The 25023-nt window shown below is 40.1% G+C and overlaps 2 long non-coding RNA genes across 2 annotated transcripts in view; both read right to left on the reverse strand.

Annotated features, from left to right (window-relative positions):
- Positions 1–12093, reverse strand: part of LOC125451449 (uncharacterized) — a 142954-nt gene extending 130861 nt beyond the window's left edge. The window contains exons 1-2 of the long non-coding RNA XR_007247301.2: positions 12036–12093; positions 10409–10468 (exon numbers count right to left, since the gene is read on the reverse strand). This is a non-coding gene — a long non-coding RNA (uncharacterized LOC125451449). The remainder of the gene's footprint in view (positions 1–10408; positions 10469–12035) is intronic.
- Positions 12094–20312: 8219 nt separating this feature from the next.
- LOC125452064 (uncharacterized) lies at positions 20313–21034 on the reverse strand. Its single transcript, XR_007247450.1, has 2 exons — positions 20982–21034; positions 20313–20894 (listed from the first exon to the last, which is right to left on the reverse strand). It is a non-coding gene; the product is annotated as an uncharacterized LOC125452064 (long non-coding RNA).
- Positions 21035–25023: the final 3989 nt, after the last annotated feature.

Genomic DNA, 25023 nt, shown 5'->3' on the forward strand with positions numbered 1-25023 from the left:
CAGAGATGAGGAGGAATTTCTTCTTTCAAATGGTCATCAGTGTTTGAAATTATTTCCCAGATAGCAGATGAAATTGATTATATTCAATGATAGATTTTTGATCCACAAGGGAGTTCAAAGTTATGGGGGGCAAACAGAAGTGTAGAGTTAAGATCACGTCAGATCAGCCATGATTGTATCTACTAGCCTGGGGAACCAAATGGCCCATTTGAGAGACAGCCTCCCCACTATTTGCTCTCCATGGAGAAATTTTCACATTACTCACCCCTTCGATTAGCTGACAAAATCTTTTATAACTTTGCAGAGATCAGACATCAGACAGATGCAATGTCAAGTATTTTTCATACCCATCAGACAACAGGAGATCAAATCAGGCACAAAACATTTACAGTTTTAGCTGATCATGTAGATCTGGAAACTTGACACTGGCTATGAGCATAATGTACACACAGAGCTATTAAAAAGACTGGCACATTTAAACCTTAATCAATCTCAACTGTGTGAAACACAGACGACATGAACTAAGTGGGTTAAAGCGAGCTAATTTGGAACAGTTTCGATTTATACCTCGTCTCTTACAGTCCGTCAATGTGTTTGTGGAGTCAGATATAGTTTCAAAACTGAACTCTTTGATAATCATTTGCTTGTCACATAAGATAGACGCAGGTACTCACAGGAAACTCTAAATAGACAGTGTAATCAAAAGCCCAACAAAACTGCAGTAACTGCCAGTGAGCTGAATGAGTGACATCTTTCATAAAAATTTTATTTCAGAACGGTTCATCTTTAATATTTCTCTGGAGGTGAACAAAATCATATTGGAGTGAAACCTTATTGCTATTTTTTTTTGCTGTGGCCGCAAAAGGAGGCTGAGAAACTAGGTTTGGAATTGCTGCTTATAGATGCCAACAATTATTCTGGACCTTTTCCCACGTGAACAATCATCGGCTCCCAGCTCGGACAATTCATGTTGGCAGATGATTCAACCGTCAAACTCATTACAGCCAAACCTGATCCCCTTCCTCATTTAAAGACTTCATGAGAACCTCAGAATTGAAGAAACAGGAACTTGGAAAGGCATTTAGTCCATGGGGTCTTCTGCACCATTCAGTAATATGGTTGCTCATCTCCTTGAGTTTCATCTTCCTATCATGCCCCAATTCACATAATTAATCTAACATCTTGGACATCCTCAATGACTAAATAGCCGCAGCCCTCCAAAGATTCACAATCCATTAATTAAAGAGATTTCTTTCCCCGCTACTACAGTCCTAAATGGTTGACCCCTTTTTCAGAGTCATTAGCCCCTCATTCTCACTCGCCCAGTGATATGTCCAGATGAAGCCTGATATAATCTCCTTTTAATCTGTTTTAGCTGGTTGCAAGAAATTTTTCTTTTTTGTTTAGTATGCAGCTGTCAAAGCTAAGGTTAATTCTTAGGGCTGCATGGTCATTAGCAAGAGACAATTGGTGGCGGTTTAACCTGGGAGGTCGCAAAACCTCAGGTGAGGGGAAAGGTTGAGAAACAATGTCATTCATGGTAACATCCACCAGGATGGGGTTTGAATCCAGACCAATCCACATTGCAAAATGGCCATGCAGCCAACTGTGCTAAAGCAGCTATTACACTTAAGTAAAACACCATTAGCTAAATCAGAACAAACAGTGCAAATAACAAGGTCCTTTTTTGAGTGAAATAAAGAGGATATTTATTGTCGATGGTGCAGAACATAAAAATACAACATCACCCACAGAGAGGTAAACATATTTTCAGGGTTTAAACCTGCAGCCTGTTGTTTAATTGTGTGTGTGTGTGTGTGTGTGTGTGTGTGTGTGTGTGTGTGTGTGTGTATGTGTGTGAGTGAGTGAGTCAGGTGATTGTCAGCAACGCCCAGAAAGGTCTGGAGTATTATGGTACAGAATCCCTACCTCTGGAACTGGCTGGCTTGGAAGTGTGTCGCAGCATGTATGAGCGGGTGGATTTCAAAATAACTCCAGAAAGTTGTTAATCTATCAGGAGAAAGAGATTGGAATTTCAGTGCTTTTTTTTAACCAACATTAACCTGTCTCAGACTGATCTTTGTTTATTAGTGGTTTCACAAGCTTTGGTCAATATGATTTGGTAACCACACCAGCCAATTTAAGTCAGAATTTGGATTTTTTACAACAGCAATTGCATTTTACAAGGACTTCATTAAATGAAAAGTGCTTTGGAACATTCTGACACCTGTTAAAAGCACTGTCCAAATTTTAGTTTGCTGGTTTTGAGAATCTCACCCTAGTGGCTGGAGAGCTGACAAGAGACCTCTACCTCCAGCTCCTCCTCCAAGAAAGGTTTTTCATGTCTTCTGCCAGTTCCGAGTACACCACTGGATGGGTGTTTCTTTGAATTCTTAACAGACCTCTTGCCACGGAACACCCGACATTGGCAGTGGCAGGGAGGAAGCCATGACTGCCGCTGGGCCTGTCCCTGGAGTCTCAGTCATTTCAACATATGGGAATCATGGTGATAGTGGAGTAGTTGGGAGTGTGAGGAGGGCTGGAAGTAAGTCAGAGCATGAAAGGATACAGAGCCTCCCAGTGGGCATCCCCTGTCTGACATTCATACCTCCTAAATTTAGCCTGAGTGAGCTTCAATGAGGAGTCTAACCCTCAAGCTGACCTCGTTTTACTTCCAGCATGACGTACATTGTCAGACCTGCCCACAGTTGGGTTAATCATAGTGGTGGGAGCTGAAGGCTCTTTGTTGCTCCGTTTTTGACCCCTTGAAGGCCTCGATTTGTGATGAGAAGAAATGTCGACTGTGGGCTATTCTGCCCAGAAATTAATTCTGGTGGAGGTGGGAAGGCGGGTACAATTAGCTATTTATTTACTTGAGGGTTGGGGCATCAGTGGCTGGCCAGCAATTATTGCCTGCCCTTAGCTACCCTTGGACTGAATGGCTTGCTAGGCCATTTCAGAGGGCACTTGAGAGTCAACCATATTGCTGTGTGTCTGGAGTCACGTGTACACCAAACCAGGTGAGGATGGCAGATTCTTTTCCCTGAAGGACATTAGTGAGCCAGACGGGTTTTTCTGACAATCAGCAATGGTTTTATGGTCGTCGGTAGATTTTTAATTCCAGCTATTTCTTTTCATTGAATTAAAGTTCACCATTTGCTGAGAAGGGGTAAAATCCAGGCACTCAGAGTGGATGAATAGTCTAACAATAGTACCACAATGCCATTGCCACCCCGATGGTATACCTCAATTTAATCTTCCTGCCTCCAATTTCACCAATACCAGGGGGCAGAGTTTCCACCCAGAGCTAGCAAATCGCCTACTGCAGCATGTGCCTTAGAAGTCTTTATCCTCAGCTCCCTCCTATTTGTCATTCTCATGCCACAACTCAGCGACATCATGCAAAAACACATCATTTCCGATGTAGACCAATGACTTCAAGCTTCATTTGCTCTTTCAATCCCTCCACCTTCCCTAAATTGTCAGACTTCTTATGCGATGCCCAATACTGGGTTGGGCAGAAATTTTCTCCAGCTGATTATTGGGAATTGTGAAGCCACTGTCTTCAAATTTGCTGAACAAACTATTCCATACTTCATTCTCCACCCTGGGGAATGTCTGAGGCTGAATAAGACTGTTCGCAACATAGGCAACTCAGCAGGTCTGAGAGAACTTGTGAAGAATGTGTGGAGAGAAAAGCAGACTTTAAGCTTTCGAGTCTAACAAATCTTAATTGAGAATGTTTTGAAGAAGATTCATTGGGAATGAGATTGGCCGAAGGGACTATTTCTAGGCTGTGTAATTCTTTGATTCTATGACTTGAATGTTTACTCTTATTCTCTCTCCAGAGATCCTGCCAGACCTGCTGAGTTTCTCCACCACCTGCTTTTTTAAAAATTTCATACATCCAGTATCCACAGCATTTCGATTTTATAAGACTGTTAGTGCGTTTGGTGCCATATTTCATCCTGAACAAACTTCCAAACACACGTACACAACTCACTAAGGTTGCCTATTTCCGCCTTGGCAACATTATCCTCTCTGCCCCTTTCTCAGGTTACCAGGAGCTGCAAACCTCATCTGTTTATGTTACCTCGAGAGATGGCTCAGATGCTCTTGTAGCTGATATGTGTTATTCACAGTGTCCAAGACACTTTTTTTCATTTTTGTTCACACAAATCCTTTGCACCCTTCACACTGAGCCCACTGACCTTCACTGAGTCCGTTTTAAGCAATACCTCAATTTTAAAATACTCAGCCATGTTTGCCAATGTCTTCGTGGCTTCACTAGGGACGGGCAATAAATGCCAGCCTAGCCAGCGACACCCTTGTCCTCTAAGCGAATTTTTAAAAAGAAATTCTCTCACTATCTCTCCAAAACAATTCAAGGCAGCAGTTTGCTCCCACAATGCAAACTAATGACTATTTTACATTCCACAAGGATCTGTTGCACTCATGTACTGGAACAGAGTGTCAGCCAGGACCTGTCTGCCTTGCAGTGTCCAACATAAATGAGCTTCGTTTTAGACAAAGAGAGTATTCTCCACCAATGTATCCTCCTCCATTGAAGACAGCCCCATTCACCAATTCGTTAGTATCGGGTAATTTGCCTTATCTGCTTCAACTGTATAGGGTTTGGTAGTGCATGATGATGTGGCACATTCTGCAATATCGACAGGGTGCCCAGAGCAGTTCGAGCAGTGAAACTACACCTTCAGCAGTCCTATCATCTGCTCCTTCACAGTCCTGGTTGAGGCATGGGCAACATTGTATCTCTGTTGGACATCAGTCGGGAGAGGGGGGAGTTGTGCAATGTTGCTGTCACGAACCATAGTCTTGTCTCCCACTAACCAGACTTCTGAGGCACCTGGACTCTCGAATGCATGCACTTAGGAATGCTCCAGGGTGTCGGAACTGTAGCATTTTCCGGGCCATTTGGACACACACCTCCAGGGGATGGCAACAGTCATCACAGATTACTGATTGTCTGATTTCTGATTAATTATGGTACACTGACTGAGAAGGGTTAGAAGGTTAAAACGGCATGGCGAGAATGAAATAGGACTTTGCTAACTGAGAAAAAAAATGATGCTTAGTTTTACACTTCAGATATATTTTTCAAACATTTCCTGGGTCTGCACAGTCAGAAAATACTGGTCCTATGCCTTATGCCTAACCTAAAGAAAATTAGGGGAGAAGCGTAACTAGAAATTATTGATACCAGCTGGTGATGCAGCAGTCTAACAGGGAATTCAAAAGAATCTTCTTTCGCCAAAGAACAGTGAGAATGTAATACCTGTTACCACAGGGAATGATTTAAACAAATAGTTTAGATGTATTGAAGAAGAAATTGGTTAAGCATAAGAGGGACATGAGGAAAGATGAGAGGATGCTTCAGTGTAGCATGAACACCAGCATGGTTAAATTAAGCTGAACAATTTGTTCCTATACCATATATTCCATGTGTATCACATCTTTTAAACCAAATAGACCATTTGTCAGAAAGACCATATGAATTCTTATAAAACATTATCTAAAATTGCCAACACTCAACATGCATATTAATAATTATATACAAGTCTTCAAAGATGTTTCATTTCAGATTTCGTTACTCATGTTTCAAAGCCATTGATGATTTTGATGTTGTAAAAATGCACAGTCACTCAATAGCCCTGATGTTCATCTTATACTGAAGTCAATAAAGATTTGGTTCATAGTTTGTTGCATTTCACTGCTTTTGATTGATAGTTTTCGGTGTTGAAACCTGCATTCGTCCACGAGACCCTCAGGCAATGGTCTGTGTGCTTCTGTTTATGATATATCCTATATTAGTTAAACCCATCATTCCATTAGTATTAATTATGTTTAGATTGTTCACTTTGCAAAATATTCACATGGCCATCATTACTGTGTTCCTCCTCTGCTGCTGACTTTTAATATTATCTTAGCTTGCCATTAAAAAAAAAGGAATTTGCCTTGAACTGTCTGTGCAAAAGCCAAGTTATACTTGGCTAATTCTGTCTGCTCCGTCACTTCTCAATCAGTCGGGAATACCCAATGAGTTTGTGTGTTAAATCTTTTTAATACTCAAGCCTTTGAGTTTTTGAGCTTTATCCTTCAGGCAATGTGGTGTGTCTCTAAGCTGCTATGTTGTCAGCAACAGAAGCAGACTTGCATGAGATTTGAAATGGATTCTCTTCTTTATTTTCCTTCACCCTCGCCCTCCCCCAACCTTGAGTTGTTAAGCTAGTGCAGTACTTCAAGTGCAGAAATCCTTCAAGGTGAGTGCATAAAGCTTTGAGCATCTTAAATCCAGCTAGTTTTGACAAAATAATTACCCTGATTTAAATCTGATAAGCTACCAGTTTCCTTGTACTTTCTCCAAATAAAAATAAAATCATTATTTCTGGCATGAAAATGAGCTCTGAATTGCCAAGTGAACCACAAAGTTTGGACAAGAAGTTTTTATGAACATGAGAATTAGAAGCAGAAGCAGGCTAGACAGCACCATGACTCCACCCTGCCATTCAATAAGATCATGGCTGACCTGTTTATGTTCCAAATTCCACATTCCCATATATCTCCATCAACCTTGGGCCCACTTGCCCAACAAGATTCTAACTGCCTTAAAAATATTCAATGACACCCACATTTACTGTCTTTTGTAGCAGAGAATTCAGAAGTGATACAACCATGGAAAGAGGGCTACCCATTCTGGGTTCAGATACTAATTTTTAATTTCACCATCTTCAGTAACAACCCTTGTAAAATTTATAAGGAGAGTACTGAGGTTGTGAAAAATCCACAATGGTCTTAGATCTTAACATTGATTTCTCATTTGCTTACGCATGTAAATAAGATAGAATCCACAAAATCACAGAAGCGTTAAAACACAAAGGAGGTCATTTGAGCCACCTTGTCTGCATTGGTTCTCCAATTGACTAAGTGCCATCCTCCTGCATTCTCCCCCATAATGTTTGCACATTATTTCTATTTAGATGGGCGGCACGGTGGCTCAGTGGTAAGTACTGCAGCCTCACAGCGCCAGGGACCTGGGTTAGATTCCAGCCTCGGGCACCTGTGTGTGTGGAGTTTGCACGTTCTCCCCGTGTCTGCGTGGGTTTGCTCTGGTTTCCTCCCACAGTCGAAAAATGTGCAGGCTAGGTGGATTGGCCATGCTAAATTGCATGTAGTGCTCAGGGGTGTGTGGGTTATAGGGGAATGGGTCTGGGTGGGATGCTCCAAAGGTCAGTGTGGGCTTGTTGGGCTGAAGGGCCTGTTTCCACACTGCAGGGAATCTAATCTAATCATCACCAAATACCCTATGCACGCCTCAATTGAATCCATGTCCACCACATTTCCAGGCAATGGATTCCTGATCTGAACCATGCATTGTGTGAAAATGTTTCTCACGTCATATTTGCATGCTTTGCAAATCACTTTAAATTTGTGCCCTCTCATACCTTTTATAAGCAGGCACAATTTCTCCTTATGTGCACAAGCCATGATTTTGAAGCCTTCTTCTCTGCAAGGAGAACATACCGTTCTCACCAATCTACCCTCATAAGTGAAACATCTTATGCCTGGAATCATTATTGTAAATTTCTTCTGCACTTTCTCCAATGTATTCACATCCTTCCTAAATGTGGTGCACATTATTCCAGCTAAGATCTAACCCTATTTGTACTTCACAAATGTAATAAGAACTTTAGTATGTTTGCCCAAAAATATATGGGAATGTTTCTCATCTCAAGGCCATTCAGACCTTGCAATTTTACCTTCTTCTTAAAAAATGGGGGGTTTTCTTTCATACTTGCAATATGATCTCTTGTTTCCCATTCAATTATATAATGTGCCATTGACCCAGAGGAACACCACAAATACCAGAACTGGATAAATAAAGGGATAATAGCCTAAATAGCACAGGCTCCTGAACAAGTATTAGGTTAGACGTTTATAGGAAAGACAACCTGAGGTAAGTAGTAGCGAATCTTACTCTATTGAACTCTTCCTATTGATGGCATTTATATTCTTGGTGTGTAGAATGACTATTCATTGTAGCTCGGCCTTGCTATGTAAATAAATGTGAGCACCAAATTTCAAGATTATTTTCCAAGAATTCAGTCAACAAAATATTTGTAGACTATCTAGGCAATACAGGGGTACATGGGATACAGAGAAGATCATGCACTTGATATTGGACCTCTGAGTCCTTTGTAGATCACTGTTTCACCAGGATGCTTACAATTGAGGATTGCTAAACTGGCTTGAGGAGTCACAGTGGGAAAGAGTCATGGCAGAATCTCTCTGGAAAAACAAAAAAACCTTCTCCACATTGGGTACCCAGGTTACAATCTACAGTTGAAGCTTTAGATGTGTGAGGTTACATTCACAAGGCAAGAAATACCCAACTCCAGGATGCCCAACCTCAAGATTCACCACTCAGATTGAATATAAAGTGAGAAAATATGGGCATGCCAACATTGGCAGGAAAAGTGATAAAGGAGAATATCAATTAAATGGAGAAAGATTGCTGAGCTGAAGTCCCGAGGGAGTTGGGCATCCTGGTATGCTGCAAAGTGAGTAGACAACTGTACTCTGGTGAGGGTGCCAGTGGATGTGGTGGGTACATTGAGAGGAGAAGATAAAGTACTGGCAATATCACTGAATGTAATACATCAGAGGCCCAGATTAATGCTCTGTTGACATGGGCTCAAATCCAAGCATGTCAGCTGTGGAATTAAGTTCAACTAACCCATCTGAAATTGAAAGCTCTCTCAGTAATCATGACCATGAAACTATTGCTGATTGCTGTAAAAACTCAATGGATTCATCAGCATCTTTTACAGTTAGAAACTAGTCATGGTTACCTGGCTTGGTCTTCATGTGATTTCACGCCCATAGCAATATGTCTGGCTGTTACCCTCACAAGTCAGTCACTTCAGGGACAATTAAGGATTGGCAACACATACCACTGTTGGCCGCAGCAAAGAACAGAAACAAATGATGAAGAAGGGAACTAGAGTGTTGTCATTAATTGCAAGGGGAAATAGAATATAAACATAAAGATTCTTTGCCACAATTGTACTGGATTTCGGTGAGACTAAAACTGGAGTTTAAAATGCAGTTTTTGTCAAAATCACAAAAGTTTTTTTGAAAAAGATTAGACTAGTGGAGAGCAGAAGTTAGAAAGATGTAGAAGCAGAGGAAATCATGTTTCTTTATTCATTCACAGCATCACTGGCTAGGCAGCATTTATTGTCCATCCCTAATTACCCAGAGGGCAATTAAGAGTAGACCAAATTTCTGTGGGTCTGGAATCACACGTAGGCCAGACCAGATAAGGAGGGCAGTTTCCTTCCCTAAAGGACATTACTGAACCTGTAGGGTTTTTCGCCCAAGAATTGACAATGGATTCATGATCATCAATTTACTCCTAATTCCAGATATTTATTGAATTCAGATTCCACCATCTACCATGGCAGCATTCAACCCCAGGTCCCCAGAACATTATCTGGGCCTCTGGATTAACAATCCAGCAATAATACCACTAGGCCATCACCTCCCCTTATGATGATAATGATAATAGAGTAAGATTTGTCACATTGGACCTTGTTTTACATCATATTCAAAATTCTTTTCTATTGAATCTTTTCCTTGGTATTAAATGTACATTATGAATACACAACATCAGACCTTCTTGATACTCAGGATATTGAAATGAAACTTGGTTAGAATATGAATGGTCAATCCCTGCTGAAATAGGTAAAGGAATATCTTGTTATGAGATCTTATATTCATAATGTTGCCATTCTGCTGTGACCAATAAATTTAATACCAGAACTTTGAACTTCCAGTTGACGGCTGAAAGAATGGCGCAAGATTTTTCATTTTAAGACTCCTACTGTAACAAATAAGCTGAAAGAACTAGTGGTTAAACATTATTTTTGTAGGCCACTTAAACCTTAAGTTACAGAACAGTCCTTTTTTCTTTTTGACTTCTGAAACAACTGAAAAAACCATGCCACAAGGGCTGCCAGAGGAAGTGGCGGTGACTGCTACATTTACATTTAAAAGGCATCTTGATGGTATATGAATAGAAAGCGTTTTGAGAAATATGTGCCAAATGCTGGCAAATGCTGACAAGTTGGACTGAAATGTCTGTTTCCGTGCTGTATATCTCTATAGCTCTATGACACTAAGTTGCCTCAGTAAGCCATTACATGGATCTTTCTTTCCACCTAAAAATACCACTTTTAACTTGTGATCACAGAATGGCAGGCCAAATGGATGGAATAAAACACAGATGAGTTATGTTCTCATTAAATGACAGCAACACAGGCTTGGGTGTGTTGGATGCAATGTTGGTCCTAGGAAGAGCGAGAATGAATAAAGGGTGGACACATACCTTCAGGACAGTAGTCCACCTCAGCATGTGCTTCTCCTCAGTCCAAAACATTTGACAGTCCTAGAGAAAGAGGATTTTAAACTTGAATCTTGCACAACATCATGGGAATCTCCATGAGTCCAGCAACAGTGATGCTTTCAAGCAAGATAAGTAGAAAATGACATTGCAGAATGCTCGCAGACAGAAACTAGGAAGTTAAAAATCTTCACTTCACTTGCTATAAATCCATTCTTTCAAATAAAAAATAATTTTAATGGATTTAATTATTGAACTACTGGTTGAGTTTTAAAATTCCTGTTGTTCAGTCTTTTGAAAATGGCTTAAAAATGGAACAACCCTTCAATACAATCATTTGGAGAATGGACCCTAGTTTAGAATGCAACTCTTCCATCCATAATCTAACCTTGTTTAAATCGCGTACCTGGAATCAACTTGCTATGATTACGATTGAGTAAATAGTAAGTTGGTGCAAGCTAGTCAAATATTGATCCAATTAATCCTCTTTACATTTAAAAAATAATGCTTTTCTCCAAACCAATCAGAAGAAGCAACGCAGAAGAAGGAGGACCCTACATAGGTTTTGTCTTATGCTTCCTTACTCTATCTAGTGTTTGACAAGCTATACACTGTGTATTTGAATACCAACCAAGCTGCTGCTGAGTTCAGGAGACCAAATAGAAATTGACCATCAACATCTTTAAAATGCCCTGATGCAGATTTAGTAAAGTCTATGAAGCTCATTCTCAAACTATCCAAATAAATCAACTAGAATCTCTTTTTGGGAAAGAAAATGCTTGCAAGGTAATTTAAATGTGTATGTGTATTTTATAGTGAAGCACCTAAACAGTTACATACTCATTGAATTTGTAAATCTATCTTCATTTAAAAATTCTATTGAATCATATAAAGATTGGGAAAGGAGAGGAGTCACATTACCACTTCTTTCTTAATGACAGCAAAATTTTGTTGAATTGGTGGATGCAGTTTTTTTACAGTTATTGGGAAAATTTATGTTTCATAAATATGACATTAGTTCTTCAGTAGTAAGGCTATTTAGTGATAATTTAAAAATATTTCACCATAAAAAGACAAAATGCACCTCATTCAATAAGGTATACTCTTATCAACAGATTTTGCAGCGAGATTATTGATGCAAAAAGGCAGGGTTTTGTCAGGTTGGTGATTTCTAACTGATTGTACTTTAATGGCACCTTCAACAGCACCCCCTCTGGAGAACCACAGAATGACTATGGCAACTTCCTGGTTTACGTAAAAACTGCGGATGCTATAAATCAGGAACAAAAACAGAAGTTATTGGAAAAGCTTAGTAGGTCTGGCAACATCTGTAAAGAAAAAAAGAATCAGAGTTAATATTTCGAGTCCGGTGACCCTTCCTTAGAACAGATCCTGCTGAGGAAGGGTCACCTATATCTGAAATGTTAACTCTGATTTTTTTCTTCACAGGCGCTGCCAGACATGCTGAGCTTTTCCAGCAAATTCTGTTGTTCCTGCTTTATGTGTTTCATTGCCCATTGCAGACTCCAGAAATTATAGTCAATGTTAGACAAGCAATCAAGATGAACACTAGCAGCTTTTCTGTCATTGCTATCACAAAATCGAGACTTACATAGTTCAGTTGTCTTCATTCTCTCCAGTGGAGAGAGGCTACAATGCTGCGACTGGAGGATATCCCAATGTCTAGAAATCTGTATCATCTTTATAAAAAGAAGTAACAATGCCATCTAGTGGAACAAGGAAGAACAACCGGCCTTATGAAATGGATTGCTCTGACAAACTCATCAATTAATTTCAGCTTGAGATCGATCACTTCTCTAAATGAGCAAGCTGGGGAAACAAACTCTTGGAATGCCCTCCGTGCCACGAATGCCCTTGCTGAGATTAGGCTGCTATCAATAGGGGTGTTGCGGTTGGTGATCCCTGTCTGTTTCGAGAGAGGGTGGCAGCATTTAGGGTGAGGAGTTTCCTAAGGAAACATTTCAAACTTGGAGAAACCAGGATGGCTCAAGATAAAGCTAGCTCTTGATTTTTTTAATGAATGCAGCTTTCTATGTTGCTTGGGAAAGTCCATTCACCAAACCTGTCAATTTGACAAGTGCTAATATTTTTGAAACTGTGTTCTACCATCAAGATAAACACAAATATCAACCATTAATAGCACCACTAAAAGCAGGCAAGTTCATTTTTCACCAGATATTAAAAGGCCAAATGTGCATCAAGTTTGAAGTTAGCTGTCACGAAGATTGTATGGGATCTCAAGTTGGTGTAGCAACATACACTTTTTAACATATATGTTGTAGCCTGGAGCTTTGGATAGTGATGGCAGAGGCTCCAACATTTTTTCTATCACAGCCATCCAGGAATCTCTTCTATCTTACCACCTGCTATTGGAATATATTAGAAGCATATCAATAATAATACTCAATTTGAACATACACTTCATTGTTACTAAGCCCTGGGTTGGAACCGAAACTAGGACCTTCTGCCTCAGAGGCAAGGAGGCTACCAACTGAGTCACACAAACAATTCTGTAAGGAAGTCATAGTAAATGGGGAATTTAGAAGGAACTTCACACCTAAAGACTGGTGATTATGTGCGACTTGTTCCAACAGAGAGTAGCTGAGGGTGAAATAACTCCACAGAGGCTGTTATCCCATGACCAAGTCAGCTTTTATTTACATGTGGAGAGTCAGAAGTCATGTACCTCCTGGTGATAATCCAACAGGTTTATTTGAAATCACAAGCTTCCAGAGCACTGCTCCTTCGCCAGGTGAAGTCCTTGACATTGACCCAGGTCCATCAGAGCCAGTTCTCTGAGTGAAATTTGAGTGATATTCCTGTCTATATCTATCAGTATGGGCTCCCAGATTAGGTCAGATTAACAGCCTCAATCAGGGAACTCATATTCCATGAGGTTCACCTGGCTGACCTTGTTACAATTACTATAGAAAGAACTATCAGAAATACATGAAGGCTAAGCTATATACTTATGTTAGGGAGTGACAATTAGAAGGATTTGGTAGTGGGGTTAAATTCAGATAGATGGGAAGAAGTTCTTGTGAAACAGTGACACCAGAATATGTTGTGCTGAGTATCGTTTCTCTCTGATGTATACTTTTTTAATTCACTCATGGGATTGGGTATCACTAGCTGGCCAGCACTTATTAAATAAAAACCGAAGGAACTGCAGATGCTGTAAATCAGGGACAAAAACAGAAGTTGCTGGAAAAGCTCAGGAGGTCTGGCAGCATCTGTGAAGAGAAAATCAGAGTTAACATTTCGGGTCTGGTTCTGAGGAAGGGTCACCAGACCCGAGACATTAATTCTGATTTTCCCTTCGCAGATGCTGCCGGACCTGCTGACCTTTACCAGCAATTTCTGTTTTTGGGCCAGCATTTGCTATTCATCTCTAGTTGCCCGAAAGAAGGTACTGGTGAGCTAGTTTCTTGAACAGCTACAGCCCATATGCTGTAGATAGACACACAATGCTCTTAGATCCATCAAAAGTGAATGATTCGCAAATTATTTGCATGTCTGAATGGTGAGTGGTTTGGAAGGGAACTTGGAGGAGTGATGGAAGTGACCAAGGATTTAGAAGATGTTTCTAAGCATGTTTGGTGAATTTCTGGAGTGCATCTTGTAGATAGCACATGCTGTTGCTGTGGACCATCAGTGGTGGAGGGAATGGATGTCATGTGAAATACATGTACAGATACAATGGTCTAAAATACTTAGCAATTAATGTAGGAGAACCAGCACTGTAAGATATGCAATAGCTCAAGAAAACAGCTTTTCAAGGCATGTTGTTATGGGATAAGGATGTGACCTTGCCACCATTACCCACATTCCAAAACAAATTTAAAAAGACAACACCAATTCAGACATCCAGAGTTTAGAGCACAAATTACATTCATACTCCCTACTAGGCTGAGAGGAGATTTGGTAAGGGCTTTCAATATCAAGAGGGAGTTTGGTCAGAGTGCATAGGAAGAAAATTCTCACTCCCATGAAAAGATCAAGAATGAGGGTGTACCAATTTAACACAATTGGCCAAAGAATCAAAATTGCTGTGAGAAAGCAGATTTTCAGGCCGTGTATGGTTAAAGTGGAATGCACTGTCTGAGCATGAGGTGGAGGCCAGCGTAACTAAAGCATTCAGTGGGCAATTAGTCTGTTACTTAAAAAAACAGAATGTGTCGGGTTGCGGCGAGAGACACAATATGGATTCGAAGACATAAAGGCTGAATATCTTGTTTTCACACTGTAATAATTGCGTGATTCTGCTTCCCAAACATGATCTGCTGTATCTTCTGGAATTCGCCATCAAGTTAAATTTAAGCCATTGAAAATGTCACCGGATATGAATACCAAATCATATTGCAAAATTGAAGAACAGCATATAATTAAGGCAGAATTTAAATTGTTCTATCACGGTCATCAAAGGACCTGACGTCATGTTTGGTGAAACCTTTCTGGACACCAGACTTAATGAAGCTTATGATGACTTTGAGGGAAGTCCAATCTTAAATGGACAAGAATTCTGTTTGTTATTATTCATTCATGGGATGAATTCTTAAATGCTCAGAAGGCAGTTAAGAATCAACCGCATTATTGTGGATCTGGAGTCACATATAGGCAAAGCCAGGTATCAGCGTTATTAGTGAACCACGTGGATTTTTCTGACAATAGAGACGTAGTCATCCACAGACTCTTAATTCTAGATTTTTATAGATTCCACCTTCGGCCATGGGGGATTCAAACCTGCATCCCCAGAACATTTGATAACAAAGTGTGAAGCTGGATGAACACAGCAGGCCAAACAGCATCTCAGGAGCACAAAAGCTGATGTTTCGGGCCTTCGATGAAGGGTTGAGGCCCGAAACGTCAGCTTTTGTGATCCTGAGATGCTGTTTGGCCTGCTGCGTTCATCCAGCTTCACACTTTGTTATCTTGGATTCTCCAGCATCTGCAGTTCCCATTATCTCTCTCCCCAGAAAATTTCCTAGTCTCTGGACTAGTAGTCCAGTGATAACATCATTAAGCCATCACCTGCCCTTGAGAATTAAATAACAATGAGTGATTACACACTCTAGGGCCATGCTTCATGAAATTTTGAATGTTAAGTGTGATTTGATTTGCATTTTTAAAAAATATTAAGAGAACAAGTGGAAATATTTAACTCTAAATTTAGATGGCAGAGTCTAAAGATTAGACTTTCAGAAGTGAAACCAGTTAACACTTCTATATAAAGGATGGTGGAAGTTTGGAATTCTCTTTTACAACCTCAATTGTTGCTATGTATATTGTTAATTTTAAATTCTTGTTAGCCAAAGCTGTGAATGGATAAGGGGCAACAAGTGTATATTGAATATATGGATCAAACATAATTTCATTGCATGTCGGTCATTACTTTGGGAGCTAGTTTCCTCCTGTTCACAGTTTTGAATGTTCCTAAATCATACCTGTCTATTATAAAACTGTATTTCCTCCATTTTCTAGCTTGCTATGAGCAATGCAAAGGGAGATTAACAAATTATTCATGAGCAGTCTTACACCTATTTGTCACATTCTGGATGTCTTACTTTTATAGAGAGGCAAATACATTTTTTAAAAAATGGTAGAAAATCATTTATTAACCAGAGCTTGAGAATTACAAGTTACTCATTCTCAGTATTTACAGACAATTACCATTGAATTGGGTTTCTAAGGGCAAGCGGTTGAAATTATTGGGAATTATACCATTAGAATGACACATCAATGTCTCATCCTACTATTTATTCATAAAATATGCTGCAATTCTGGAGTGAATAAGGTTTGCCAAGGGTTTTGCTTGTCTGCAAATTGCTGACCCATTTGTGCTGCTCCACCACAAGCCTTAGTAAAGCTGGTAGAAATCGCTTCTCGTCGTGGAGTACCCTACTGAACTTGGAAACAATCATCAAATTGCTCAAATTACAATGATTTTCCCGCTGTAGTCATTTAAATTAGTCATTAATGTTATAGAAGATACTGGAAATGACACAATGTATGGCCCAAACCTGAGACTCAAACTTTGAGGCCCACTAAAAAGGCAACGAAACAATGAAACTGTCTTCCTCTAATATGACTTAAATCATTGCTGGAGGGTTTTGTTTAGACTCTCTAACTGACCTTGATGGTCCTATTCTTGACAATCTTGCAATACCTACAAGTGTCAATAGTTTTCAAGAAGCATGATTGCTTTGACCTTGGAAGATAATAACTCATTGGCATGCAAATCAAATAATACAATTTTGGGATACAGTATATACATTACTGGAGACATGATATGTGGTAAATATTGTATTATTGGTAAGGTTCTCTGGGAAATCTTTGACAGCCTTCTTTCCACATTCTTTTGTGAGCTGGGACTCTCTCATTCCCCTTCATGAGAATGTAACCTTTGTGTTACCATTCGCAATAACATGGGGGATTAAGCAAACAAACTCTTGTCATGGATCACGTCTAAGTTAGCGTCTCATTGGCCATGTATTTGATCCCTTACTAGTCGCATAATCAAAATGGATGAATTGCTACATTGTTGACTCACACCAACTTTTTTAGATAAAGAAGGGATGCACGGTATCTGTACAAATCTGAGTTTAAATATCAATTCTTAAAATGCAACAATAACAAAATAATAACTGGACCACATGGTGCTAGAGGGAAAACAGAGACAGACAATCACTGATCTGTTTCTAATCTGCTGCCATCTTTCCCAGGTCAAATAAGGGGCCTTGAATGGTCCTGGTGTCTGCTTAAATCAGACAGCAGCCTCAAAATTTCAGAGCAGTTTAGAGGTTCCTGATGGCTGTTTAATAGCCTTGCAGGGAAGCTTCCCTGTGAATACTCCTTTGTTAGATTGTTCAGGCCCAGGTTTGAAAAATGGCTGGAGCAGAAAAGATGTGGGAGCATTTCCATAATGAGCCACAACAGCAGCATGAGCCAAAGGTATCCCCTCATCATGATCATAACTTTTCCTTACCCTCAACATATTTTTAATGAAGTCAGGTTGTTCAGTGGGTTGTCAGAAGCCAATGAGAAACATACTAACTGTTACTGAGGACCAGCTCTTGGAATGGATTGGTCATTGTGTTCATACCCTGTTATAATGAGCCTAATGCACTGTGCCAACTAGTTCCTTAGAACTTAAGATTCACTTTCAGGTGAAGGTGCTGCTTACTTCATGCTGAAAGCTATCTTACAAATCAAAATAGGCCAAAAAATTTAGGTCAAAGTGCTCCACTTAACGGAAATTATTTCTGATGGCTGACAAAAGATATTTCTCATTATAACCCCGACTTTAACCCTGGCTGATCTACTTTTCTTTTGCATTTACTTCAAAACAGCAAAGAAAGTTTAACATTGATATCAGTCCCAAACATTTCAATTTGAAACAGGTTAAAATTCGGCTTCCTGACTGGGCATAAAAGAAAGAGCAAATAAGTAGACCAAGGTTGAGCACTTTGTGAGTTTTGGATATAACATAGCATAACATAGAACATTGCAGCACAGTACAGGCCCTTCGGCCCTCGATGTTGTGCTGACCTGTCAAACCGATCTCAAGCCCATCTAACCTACACTATTCCATGTACGTCCATATGCTTGTCCAATGACGACTTAAATGTACCTAAAGTTGGCGAATCTACTACCATTGCAGGCAAAGCATTCCATTCCCTTACTACTATCTGAGTAAAGAAACTACCTCTGACATCTGTCCTATATCTTTCACCCCTCAATTTAAAGCTGTGCTCACCGTCACCATCCTAGGAAAAAGGCTCTCCCTATCCACCCTATCTAACCCTCTGATTATTTTATATCTTTCAATTAAGTCACCTCTCAACCTTCTTCTCTCTAATGAAAACAGCCTCAAGTCCCTCAGCCTTTCCTCATAAGACCTTCCCTCCATACCAGGCAACATCCTAGTAAATCTCCTCTGCACCCTTTCCAAAGCTTCCACATCCTTCTTATAATGCGGTGACCAGAACTGTACACAATACGCCAAGTGCGGCCGCACCAGAGTTTTGTACAGCTTCGCCATAAGCTCTTGGTTCCGGAAATCGATCCCTCTATTAATAAAAGCTAAAACACTGTATGCCTTCTTAACAGCCCTGCCAACCTGGGTGGCAACTTTCAAGGATCTGTGTACATGGACACAGAGATCTCTCTGCTCATCTACACTACTAAGAATCTTACCATTAGCCCTGTACTTTGCCTTCTGGTTACTCCTACCAAAGTGCATCACCTCACACTTGTCTGCATTAAACTCCATTTGCCACCTCTCAGCCCAGCTCTGCAGCTTATCTATGTCTCTCTGCAACCTACAGCATCCTTCGTCACTATCCACAACTCCACCGACCTTAGTGTCGTCTGCAAATTTACTAACCCATCCTTCTACGCCCTCATCCAGGTCATTTATAAAAATGACAAACAGCAGTGGACCCAACACCGACCCTTGCAGTACACCACTAGTAACTGGTCTCCAGGATGAACATTTCCCATCAACTACCACCCTCTGTCTTCTTTCAGCAAGCCAATTTCCGATCCAAACTGCTATATCTCCCACAATTCCATTCCTCCGCATTTTGTACAATAACCAAAGATATCTGCTTTGATCAAGCAATATTGAGTTCCTCTACCTGCACATGTCACTCCTTCAACAACCATCCCTGGAATCTATTGCAGAATGTGTCGACCTTGAAAACATACCCTCTGGATAGTAGTTTAGGCATTATTTAATCAACAATCCATAGAATCCCTACAGCGTGGAAGCAGGCCCTTTGGCCCAACAAGTCTACACCAATCCTCAGAGCATCCAGCCCAGACCCATCCCCCTATAACCCACCTAATCTACACATTCCTGAACACTGCAGGCAATTTAGCATGGTCAATCTACCTAGCCTGCACATCTATGGGCTGTGGGAGGAAACTGCAGCACCCAGAGGAAACCCATGTAGGCATGGGGAGAATGTGCAAACTTCACACAGACAATCACTTGAGGGTGGAATTGAGCCCAGGCCCCTAGCGCTGTGAGGCAGCAATGCTAACCGCTGAGCCATAACAATGTGCAACAATTGGCACACTTTTCGTAACCAGAACTTGGCATCAACATGATGCATCAACAATAATGTAAACTCTTACAAGTAAAATTCATGCCCAAAGGCCTTGGCACATAAAGCCCTGATAGTCTCAACAAGAAAAAAAAATTGTCAATGAATGACTGGGATGAAGGGAGGAAACACAACTGATCTAACAGGACAATGTACTGTAAAAGAGGAAGAGATGGTATGGTGCAACATGTAAGTGGACAGAGAAGTCAGAGAATAACATAAAAAAACTTCATAGATTTATACACCCTCTTGTGAAATAACAAGTGATAAGTGGAGAATTAAAACTGAGTCAATTTAGCGAGTACAAGACCTACTTCAGCTTTAATAGTTCTGTTACCTTCACGACCTTTATTTGCATTTCAAGCATACTTCAGGTTTCAAAAGAAATCTCCTCTGTGACCACTTCAGTTCACCAGTTAGAGTCATTTTTAGTTAAAATGGCATTAACATCCAGGCTATCATATTTCAAAGACAAAACAAAATCAGAGTCTGGACCGGATGAAATTGCTTGGATTTGAATTTGAATCACTTGCTTTCTCTTTGAACTCAGCTTTTCATCCTTTCTGGCATAAACCACCACCAAAAGAAAAGGGAACTGCAATTCACGAGGAGGTTAAAATGTCATCTGCCAATTTCTATTTGGTTGAGCTTTCAGTTGACCGCTAAAGAAGTGTGAATAAATGATTTATAACAACATTCACTGCTTGCAGGTTTTGTAATAAACCTGCCTTTATGTTCTAGCACACAATAAAAAGCCATAAAATTATTCATATTTATTTGGAAAATTTTAAATCTTCAATAGTCCAGTCATCAATAATTATGATGAATCACAGTTTACAATGCAGAACCATGTATGTCTGCATTTCCCAGCATAGTTTCATGATAGCACAGAAGATAATGCAAGCGACATACTTAAGAATTGTGCTTATAACATTACATCTTCAACAGTGTGGAACAATTTTAAAATTGATAGAAATTGCTCAGTTTGATGTCCATGTAATAGAATTTGTTCCTATATCAATTTGGCAAAACAAGCGAACAATCAGCAACATGAAGGCATTTTTTAAATATCATGGACTATGAATATTTAACAGGTTGAGCAATGAGCAAGCACGCTGATATTTAGATGCTTTGCATTCTCCTTCAGTCTATTCACTACAAGCACCAGCCGCAGCCCAACGTCAAATGCAAATTGCCCAGCAGTGTCAAAGCAATTTTCTCATGATTTAGGAGCCTCTTGATTCACAGTTGAAGCCTTCATATGGGTTCCAGCGATCCAGCAACGAGACTGGAATCTACTTGTTTCATACAGGCTATAGATTTGGTTATGTCATTTCTTTCTGAAAAAAAAACATGAAAAAGTTATGCACCACACCTTATTCCTTCTTGATATGATAAATGTTTCACAGAATTCAGGAGGAACACACATCTGCCATCTCAGGTTGCAGGGTAGGTCTGAATCACTTTGTTTATGCTTTTGCGGTATGGGAAAGAGGAAGTTAAGTGTCAAGGTTGTTTTTCTCCTCTGTAATGTCTGACTTGCCCAACAGAAAGTGCAAGGCTTTTTTTAAAATTGTTTACAGTCAGCAATTCAGCATGTTTAGCAATCCTGTTTAGAATTTGTAAAGTGAGTACTATATTTTGGGGTATAATAGTGTTATTATCAGACACAGTGCAATAAGAAGTATCTGTTTTTGCAATATATCGCATGCATATATAAAACAATTACATCAAACATTTCATCGTACCCCAGTGCTGCAAAAAGCTACCTTCCACTTCAAATATCTGCTTTATTCAGACTGCAGTTATCTCTACTAAATTGAGTAATTTACAGCAATAGCAAGGATGTATACAAGGGGAAGCTAGATAAATAGAAAGGAGAAAGATATACAAAGCTATTCTGATAAATTTGGATGAAGTAGGGAAGGTGAAGGCTTGTACAGAGCAGAAATGTCGGCATTCTGTTTCTGCAAAAAACCTAAATTTGAAACCAATCCTCACCATTGGGCCACAAAACTCTACCCAAAATTCAGCACTGGCTATACGATACAGAAAACGTCCCATCATGAAACCACTGGCCAACATTAACTACTGTCATTTGACCAACTGTTATTAATTTAGTTTGGTGCCTATTTGCATTTCACCCTGTCATCTGTGTGACATTACACTACCCCACTCTAAACAGACAATGTCAGTACACACTATCATTCTACAGTCTGTTCCTGTAGAACCTCCCTTTCCATTTTTCAAGCAAAAGTTGAGTGAATGTTAGAAATCTACCGAAGCACCAGGTATGTGCCTCTTTTAGATCGGAGGTCATCCGGTTTCAATTACCTGAGGGGACTGGAAAAAAACTTCATGGAGTTTTCCTTTACCTCATTTGTTTTATTTTGCATCTCCCAGGAGATTACATGGCTGAGGTGGGAATGGGGGAGGGAGACGTAAGGAAGGAATGTTTATCTGTGTGATAGTTCAGCCAATGTGAGGCCAGCTTGATGGGTTCAGCTGGTCTTTTCCTACTTATCATTTCCATGTACAACCTTCAGAACAGGAGGAAACCATTTAGTCTCTCAACATGTTCTGCCTTTGAATGACAGCCATGACTGATCTGCAACCTAAAGGCACACCACTTTGCATTATATCTCCAAAATTCTTTTTAAAAATTCAGTCATGGGATGTGGGCATCGCTGTCTGGCCGGCATTTATCGCCCGAATCTAGTTGCCCTTGAGAAGGTGGTGGTGAGCTTGACCTTCTTGAACTGCTACAGTCCGCATGAGGAGATTGACCCACAATGCCCCTAGGGTGGAAATTCTAGGATTTTGATCCAACATCAGTGAAGGAATGATGATACATTTCCAAGTCAGGATGATGAGTGGCTTGGAGGGGAATTTGCAGATGGCGGTGTTCCCATGCATATGCTACCCTTGTCCTTCTCGATGAAAGCAGTTGTAGGTTTGGAAGATGTTGTCGAAAGATATTTGGTGAATTTCTGCAGTGCACCTTGTGGATAGTACATACTGCTGCTACTGAGCATCGGTGATAGAGGGAGTGAATGCTTGTGGATGTGGTGTCAATTAAGTGGTCTGCTTTGTCCTGGATGATATCAAGCATCTTGCATGTTGTTGGAGCTGCACTCATCCAGGAAAGTTTTGACCTTTTTTTTAACAAAAATCTACCTCCATTGGTAAGTAACAATTGATCTAGTGTCAGCCGTTGTTTGCGGAAGAAAGTTATAAACTTCTGTTTCCCTTTTATCTTTCAAAATGCTCCCTCATTTTATTCCTGAGTACTCTGGTTCTATTTTAGATTACTGTATTTAGTGCTAGTCTCCTCTATGCACAGAATATTTTTCTCTATTTTACCTATCTATTCTCCTTAAACACTCGACAAATTACCTTCAGCCTTCTAAATTTCACAGAATACAATCCAATTTTGTGCATAGCTTAACCCTTGGAGTTCAGTTTGTCATTTCAGAGTATCAGCACTGAAGTATCTTCATGTTCAATGTATGCTTGGTAAGATATGATGCCTAGAGCTACTAACAGTACTCACGTGTGGTCAAAACAGATCTCTGTATAATTGACACATGGCTTCTAGCCTCCAGAGTTCAAGTACTGTAAATATAAATGACAGCAATCTATTGCAATTTTTGATTAGCTTCTGTACTTACGACACTGTATGGATCTGTGTGCCTGAACTGAAAATCTATTTAGGACTTCATTGTGTCCTGCTTTTTATCGTTTAGGAAGCACCATTTTTTAAAAAAAAATATACAATTTAAAACAAATTGTGAAGCATTTTTGACAAGAAACAAAGTACTTAACAAGGATCAAAGATGGCACAGTGACTCAGTGGTTGGCACTGCTGTCTCACAGCACCAGGGACCCATTCAATTCCATCCTTGGGCAACTGTCTGTGCGGAGTTTGCACATTTGCCCTGTGTCTGCATGGCTTTCTGCTCGGTTTCTTCCCACAGTCCAAAATTGTGCAGGCTAGGTTGATGGGCCATGCTAAATTGCCCATACTACTCAGGGATGTGTAGATTACGTACGTTAGCCATGGGAAATGCAGGGTTTTAGGGAAAAGGTAGGGAGATGGGTCTGGATGGGATGCTCTTTAGAGGGTTGGTGTGGACCAGTTGGGCTGAAAGGCCTGTTTCCACACTGTAAGGATTCTATGATATGAGTTTGTGTTGCATCATTGCATCCTTGACGCAGGTCACCATATCTAAATTGAGAAAACATGCATGTCCCCAGTTGCTGTTAAGCATTGCTATTAGTGCACAACTTGTTAAATCAGATAAAAAAATCTCTTACTTATCCTCAAATCGTATCTTTGCACTGATTTATTGAAGATGTATCTCCACTAGTTTTTGTCAATATCGTCCAAGTTTAACTTATTTTGGTAAAAGCTGATTGCATGCTTAAAAACTGAGAGGAAACGTTTGCTCATGAAATTGTTCAATGGACAACTTTACATTTTACTCGTAGTTTGAAAGAATGGAATCACATTTTCTCCTTCCCTGAGTTGTAACAATGGGAGGGTGAATTAAAGATGTGTGCTGAGATGGGACCCCAGTCAGGCTGCTCCATGTGTTCTGGATTGCAGCTCATCATAGGAGAGCTGCAAACTGCCTGTTTGAGGCCCTGTACAATTGCACTGAATTCATAATCCTAATGTGGCCCTTGCTAAAAGCATTAATAATTTTCTCACGAGAGAAAATCACTTCCAACCTGGTGTGTCTGAGGCAAAATGTCACCATTTACATCATCAGTGAGAAGAATAAGTTCTGGCCAATTGCTTTACGCCTTCTTTCCAACTATTGAATTGTTCTTTATCATCATCATCCTCTAACCGTGCCTTCACATCACTGTGATCAGATCTACAGCAAAGAAGAGCTTGGGCCAGCGAAGGCATCTTCGTGATTAGGGATACAAATTTGAATTGAATTGAATGTCACATGTCGACAGTACCTACAGAAAATATGGAATATTCTGTTCACTTGTCTTCCTCTGCCAAGCTATATGAATATTTTCTGGTACTAAGTAACATCAGCAGCTCCCTCGATATGGAGACAATTCACTTTCCTGATCTTTCTTTGGGCATCTAGCAGTGTCCCCTTCTTTGTTGCATTTATCATAAGAAAACAGTAACTTAGTCTTACTGAAATGACATGGACTATGCAATTCCCCTTTCCTTTTTTTTGTCAAATTCATGCAAGCATCACCCATTGGAGCTTATCCCAGTCTTGCAAAAATCATCTGCTTCTCTTATAACTGCAGCTGAATTAGTTTTAAGTCAATCTAAACTCTTTGAAGACAATTCTTCAATCCTTCAATTTCCATTCCCTCACCCCAATGAGGCACATTCATGTCAATTTGAGGTTGAATCAGATGAACTGAATAACAATGGAAATGCAATGGTCCCATGAGCCAAAATGAGGTCAGTGTAACTTGTGTAACTTGTTG

This window comes from Stegostoma tigrinum, chromosome 5 (genome assembly GCF_030684315.1).
Source record: "Stegostoma tigrinum isolate sSteTig4 chromosome 5, sSteTig4.hap1, whole genome shotgun sequence".
Lineage (NCBI taxonomy): Eukaryota > Metazoa > Chordata > Chondrichthyes > Orectolobiformes > Stegostomatidae > Stegostoma > Stegostoma tigrinum.